Source organism: Oryctolagus cuniculus, chromosome 10, assembly GCF_051225735.1.
Source record: "Oryctolagus cuniculus isolate XC-2025 breed Fujian yellow rabbit chromosome 10, ASM5122573v1, whole genome shotgun sequence".
NCBI lineage: Eukaryota > Metazoa > Chordata > Mammalia > Lagomorpha > Leporidae > Oryctolagus > Oryctolagus cuniculus.
In genome coordinates this window covers 42257709-42263885 of record NC_142876.1, presented here as the reverse complement: position 1 = coordinate 42263885, position 6177 = coordinate 42257709, and the positions used below count along the sequence as shown (strand labels likewise).

The following is a 6177-nucleotide window of genomic DNA, read 5'->3' as shown; positions in this document are numbered from 1 at the left end:
GGGCTGGACCAGGCTGAAGCCAGGAGACAGGAACTCCATCCTGGTCTCCCACATGGGTGGCAGGGACACAAAATCTTGGGCCATCCTCCACTGCTTTCTCATGTGCATTAGCAGGGCTCTGGATTGGAAGTGGAGTGACCAAGATTTTAACTGGGGTTCATATGGGATGATGGCTTTGCAAGCAGTAGTTTAACCCACTGCACCACAACACTGGCTCCAAGAGTTTTATTTAAGCAAAGTCCTGTTCAACTAGTCTCTCTCTGCTTCCTGGATCACCATGTGATCCTCAGTCAACACACGTCCTAACATCCATCACCCCCGATCAGAGGCTAAACTAATAGGGCTGTACAATCTTGGACTGTGAATCTCCAAATTTATAAATCAAATTATACCTTCTTTCTTCCAAAGAAACTCCTCTTAGGTATTTTAGTTAGAGTAACAAAAAGCTGACTAACACACCTATTTACAGAGAAAATAACACTTTAGCTTTAAAAGTCCATGGTGTATTTTTGCAACTCCAGTTTACCATACACCTAGGTTATTTTTTAGTTCTTTTTTTAGGTGTTACTCCTTTATATTTTACATAAAATTCTCTATCCAGGAATGTGTATCTAAAATTGAAAACACTCCTCTCCTGAAAGATCTCCCAGACTCACCCTCTGAACTCCCTGTCCCCCACTTCTCATGCTTCCTGCCCAAGGACTGACTGGAGGGAAATCAAAGGCTCTCTGCCCTCTGGAGCTGGATGACTTCAGCCAACAGGGAGCCTCCGTGGGAAGTGGGCGAGGGAGAATGGAATCAGGGTATGTATTCTCTTAGCTTACTCGGGCCAGGTCACCTTGAATGAGTACATTCCTCAGCTGGAGGTCTGGCCGGAGGTCTGGGAAGCCTTCTACCTGCGTGTGGCTTTCTCCTCCCAGTGTCCTGTAACAGCCTTGGGAAGCACACCGTTCCTCAGGGCCTCCTGACACCCAACCCACACTTTTCTAAACTGTTGCTTCATTAAACCTTCTGTGAATTTTCCTAATTTGATTGTGTCATTGATCCTGCCAATACACTTTAAAACATTTAAATCCTTGTTCGGGAGGAGATGGAAATGTCATACTACATAGGGGTATAGACACTGACAGAATCTCACAAACCAACTCAAAGGGGAATCCTGGGTGAGTAATCCTTTGATTTCATTCAAGATAATCGCATCTCAGATATACCATTTGTTTCATGCAAAGGTCCCATAACAGCCAAAACTTAATGCCCCATAGCTGTAACTCCAATAATTGGGATTAATTAAAGTCTTAAGATTTTTTAAGAGTTATTTATTTTATTTAAAAGGCAGAGTTACAGAGAGGCAGAGGTGGGGGGGTCTTCCATCCACTGGTTCACTCCCCAAATGGCTGCAACGGCAGGAGCTGTGCCAATCTGGAGCCAGGAGCCAGGAGCCAGGAGCTTCTTCCGGGTCTCCCACGTGGGTGCAGGGGCCCAAGGACTTGGGCCGTCTTCCACTGCTTTCCCAGGCCATAGCAGAGAGCTGTATCGGAAGTGGAGCAGCCGGGAATCGAACAGGCACCCATATGGGATGCCAGCACTGCAGACAGCAGCTTTACCCGCCACACCACAGTGCCGGCCTCCTAAGATTTTAAAATTACCAAAAAAGACAAATGCTGTCAGTTATTAGGAAGCTTTTTTTTTAAAAAAAGTATTTATTTTATTTATTTATTTATTTATTTATTTGAAAGGCAGGGTGAGAGAGAGAGAGAGAACAAGCGCATCAGCTGGAAATGGGCCAGGCCAAAGCCAGGAGCAGGAACTCCATCTGGGTCTCCCAAAATGGGTGAGAAGTATTTGAATCACCATCTGCTGCTTTCCTGGAAGCATTAGCAGGAAGCTGGTGTGGAACCAGAGTAGCCAGGATTTGAACCAGACATTTTTGATATTTGATGCCAACATACCTAGCAACAGCTTACCCTGAGTCACACCACTTGACCCCAAACATGATTTAAAATCACACTTGAAATTTAAAATCCTAGACATTCTTAAACTCTTTCCCCCTTTCTCTTCAAAGGGCAAAGGGAAGTCACGTTTTCGTGCTACTGGTATAAGCAACTCTACTGTCATGATGGCTCACTCAACTGGTTAAGTTAGCTGATGCCAAAATTCACCCTGAGAGCTGAGCTTAGCAGTGCTCACGTGTGGGGAGCAATCCGGACTAGACTAAGTTACTCGAATTAGGACTTATTCTATGCATCTGCTCTCCCACAATATGGCGCTGGGAGAGAAGTAAACAGCTTCCGCACAGCTGCCTCCAGTTCAACCAATTAACTGTAGGACTTGCTCCTGATTGGAGAGCAGCGTACTCGGCGTGTGGGCAGCCGAGTTGGGATTGGCGGAGGAGGACTATAAAGGAGGAGAGAGACGGCATGCACCAGAAACATCTATGGGGAACATCTAGCTGAAGGAACACCTGTGCAGCCCCCGAGAAGAGCCGGCCGGCGGTGTGCCGCTCCCCTGCGGAAGTGGGGAAAGCGGCCAGGGGGAACTGCCCTTCCACGGAGGTGGAAGGGATAGTAGCCAACCCGGGAAGAACCAGCAGCAAACCCGGGGAGGGCCGAGCAGACGAAAGAACAGCGCAGGGTCCTGTGTCGTTCCTCCACGAAGAGGGGGAGCGACATAATGGTGCCGTGACTCGGATAGGAAACCTAGCTCAGATAGGAAACCTGACTCGGATAGGAAACTTAGGAGGGAAGAAACGGGAAGAACTGGGAAAATACCGGAGAGAGAGACTAGCAAACAGCCTAGGGAAAAGCCGGACGAAAAGGGTGCCGGAAGAAGCTATTGAAAGCCTAGGCATAGATTCGGATACGGACTACGGGGGGAAGCTGGGAGAAATCTCTAAGGTCGAAAGCGAAAGTGAAAGTTAGAACAAACAGACTCGGACGCGGACTGTGGGGAGAGGCCAGGAGAAATGAGGGAGGAATATCGTTGGAGGAAAGCTTGGGGAAACATACCGGGTAGAGAAAAATGTTAGGGAAATTGAAGCCGCGGGGGGCAGGCCGAGGCGGAAACGGAAGCCACTTTGGGGTTCTCAAGTTAGCCCGGGAATAGGGGGCGAAAAGTTGAAACCAGAAGCTGAAACGTGAGCCAGGTTGGGATCCGTCTGATTAGCCCGGGGAGCAAAGGACGGGAAGCCAAACCGTGGGGCGGAGACGTACGCTGGGTTGAATTCGCCAGGCTAGCCCGGGGAACTTAGATTGAATGCTAATGGCGGAGACGCAAGCTACGCTGTGTTACTCGCGGAAGCCGCCGCGTGCAGAGAGAGCACGGGGCGTGAATAGATAGGGAACGGGGCTGGCGTAGGCCGTGGTGCAGACGCGAAGGGCGTGGAGACCGCGGAGCGCGCAAAGCCGCGCAAAGCCGGGAAGCTGCGCAGATGAGAGAGGCGCGGGCTGAAGCGGCTCAGCCGGGAAGCCGCCGAGAAGTAGCCTCGGGGCGGGCAGCGGGAAGCTGCGGGGAGAAACAGAAGTTTGGAAGTGGAGTGAGAGAAATGGGAATGTTGGCAGACAGAAGTAAAATGGGAGAAATAGGAATGCCCGGAGATAGAGAAATAGAGAAATAGAAAGGCCTCCCTACAATACAATTAGAAGGCTTGGATTCGGTCTGCCTGATTAAGTGAGGCGATGAGCACGATGAGCACCTGGGCGGCTAGCAGCTTATGCGCCGCAGGTCACCGAAGACAGGCACGAATTAACATCAATAAGGCCTCCCCACAACACAGCGCTGAGAAGGCTTGGATTCGGTTTGCCTGATAGGGCTTGTAAGTCCCCTGCAGGCAGAGCAGAGCATGCGCTGCAGGGCACCGAACACAGGCACGCATCAGCGCCTAAAAACCTCCTCACAACATGGCGAAGAGAGGACCCGGATTCGGTTTGCCTGATTGATAGGACTTGTAAGAGCCTGTGGCAACTCTAGCAAGTAGAGCAGAGTGTGTGCCGCGGGACACCGAAGACAGGCGCGTATCAACGCCAAAAATAAAAAGAAAGGGGGATCTGTGGGGAGCAATCCGGACTAGACTAAGTTACTCGAATTAGGACTTATTCTATGCATCTGCTCTCCCACAATATGGCGCTGGGAGAGAAGTAAACAGCTTCCGCACAGCTGCCTCCAGTTCAACCAATTAACTGTAGGACTTGCTCCTGATTGGAGAGCAGCGTACTCGGCGTGTGGGCAGCCGAGTTGGGATTGGCGGAGGAGGACTATAAAGGAGGAGAGAGACGGCATGCACCAGGAACATCTATGGGGAACATCTAGCTGAAGGAACACCTGTGCAGCCCCCGAGAAGAGCCGGCCGGCGGTGTGCCGCTCCCCTGCGGAAGTGGGGAAAGCGGCCAGGGGGAACTGCCCTTCCACGGAGGTGGAAGGGATAGTAGCCAACCCGGGAAGAACCAGCAGCAAACCCGGGGAGGGCCGAGCAGACGAAAGAACAGCGCAGGGTCCTGTGTTGCTCCTCCACGAAGACGGGGAGCGACACTCACGTGTTTTACGTCCTGCATACCAGGGCCTGTGCCTGACATGACACATGCATGGCCATACTCATCCTCAGGTCAGTTCTATGGGTGGGTGGGGGGGTGTCTGTCTGTCTTTCCTGTCTTCTATTTCATACATTCCCATCCTAAAAAAGCATCCGCCAGAGAACTAAGTGCCCTGGGCACCCTGTTCAGGTCAAGGAGGAAGAAGGAGGAAGCCTGAGGTCCAAGTCGAAAAGTTCACGAAGGAGAAGTGTCCATGCTTGGAGAGGGGCGAGGTCTCTCCTCACAGCACAGAGAGGAGGGATGAGATAGTGGTGAGCAAGTGTGTGTGTGACATTTAAATGTCACGGGAGCTTTACAGCCCTAAAAAGTAAAAGTTAGCTTGAGATGTCTGGGAGTCGGGAACGAAAGTTCATCTAAGTCTGTCCCAAGGCAGTGAAAGAAGTGCCAAATAAAGCCACTTCCTGTTTCTACCCCCTGCTGGTTGGGCTTACGCAGTAGACTGTGTTTCTTCAGCCTTGGGAGACTCTGTCTCTCCGAGGGAATCCTACTCCCTTTCTGTTGGTTCCAGACAGCCTGGCTCTGACATAAGAGCATGGGCTTTTGGAAGATAAGTAAGACTTGGCAATTACTCACCGGCCTGCCATGTCCCTCCTGAGCGGAAGTGAAGACAGGGTTAATTCAAGTTCAGACAAGAAGGAAGGAAGAACTCTGAAGAGATTATTTGCAACATATTAGCCCCAGACATAACAGTCAAAGCACAATAGGAAATATCAGCGTAGCAGAGGGGGACAGCCCTGCTGTCAACAGGCACCCGATGCCCCTTTCAGCTTACACCCATCCTCCAGAGTTAGGCCTGCCAGGCGTGTCTCTCTGCGGCCTCAGGTTTCTCAGCTTTCAAAATAGACACCCAGAGAGGTTCCAGCAACCTCACAAAAGTGGCATGGAGTCAAATATGATTTTATGGGCTCAACGAAAAAGGAACTCTGAAATGTGAAGACCTTGCAAAAAGCCACTGCGTGCAACACATTCCCAGTTGTCACTACCGCCTTTACTGAGACCCTAATGGAGACTAGCTACCTTTGCAATTCTCCTCCGGCTCTATTTAGGGAATTCTTGTTGTGTCACTTTCTTTGGGATTTTGCAATCCAGTATTCTACTAAATTTAAACATTCACCGCCTCAGCTTACAAACAAGTTAGGCTCCAAAAGTAAATTTACAGGATGGTTGGTTAGCACTCAAAGATTCAGTTTCACAGAAAAACAAAGCTAAAATAAATCCATAATCCATGTGCAATCACACTAGCAGAAAACAATGCTGTTATAAAATGATAACACAGCTAAATAGAAAATACATATCTGAAAATTTACCAAGTGACAGTACATACGCTAGCTTAAACCCGGGCACTTGAAACAGTCTCTCCAAATGCTTGAATGTTGCTTTTTGCTGCATTTTGAAGGCTTATACTGGGCATAAAACAAGTTAACAAGAAGGGATGTAGAAAATTGAGATAGGATTCCCAACAAGGCAAAGCCACCCACACATTTCACTTCTAGGACTTCCCTGAGTCACTTCCAGCCTCCTCCACCATCTTTGTCTATCTGCTGACCACTTCCTGGGTCCCCCACCCTCAGCCATCTATCTTCTTCCCCCA

At 49.7% G+C, this 6177-nt stretch overlaps 1 long non-coding RNA gene across 2 annotated transcripts; it reads right to left on the bottom strand.

Moving 5' to 3' along the window:
- Positions 1–1301: 1301 nt before the first annotated feature.
- On the bottom strand, positions 1302–5464 carry LOC138843950 (uncharacterized). 2 transcript variants are annotated; one of them, XR_011379185.2, is made up of 2 exons: positions 5359–5464; positions 1302–1628 (listed from the first exon to the last, which is right to left on the bottom strand). It is a non-coding gene; the product is annotated as an uncharacterized LOC138843950 (long non-coding RNA). The 2 variants fall into 2 exon arrangements; XR_016214056.1 differs by having other exon boundaries at positions 5160–5413.
- Between the last annotated feature and the right edge of the window lie 713 nt (positions 5465–6177).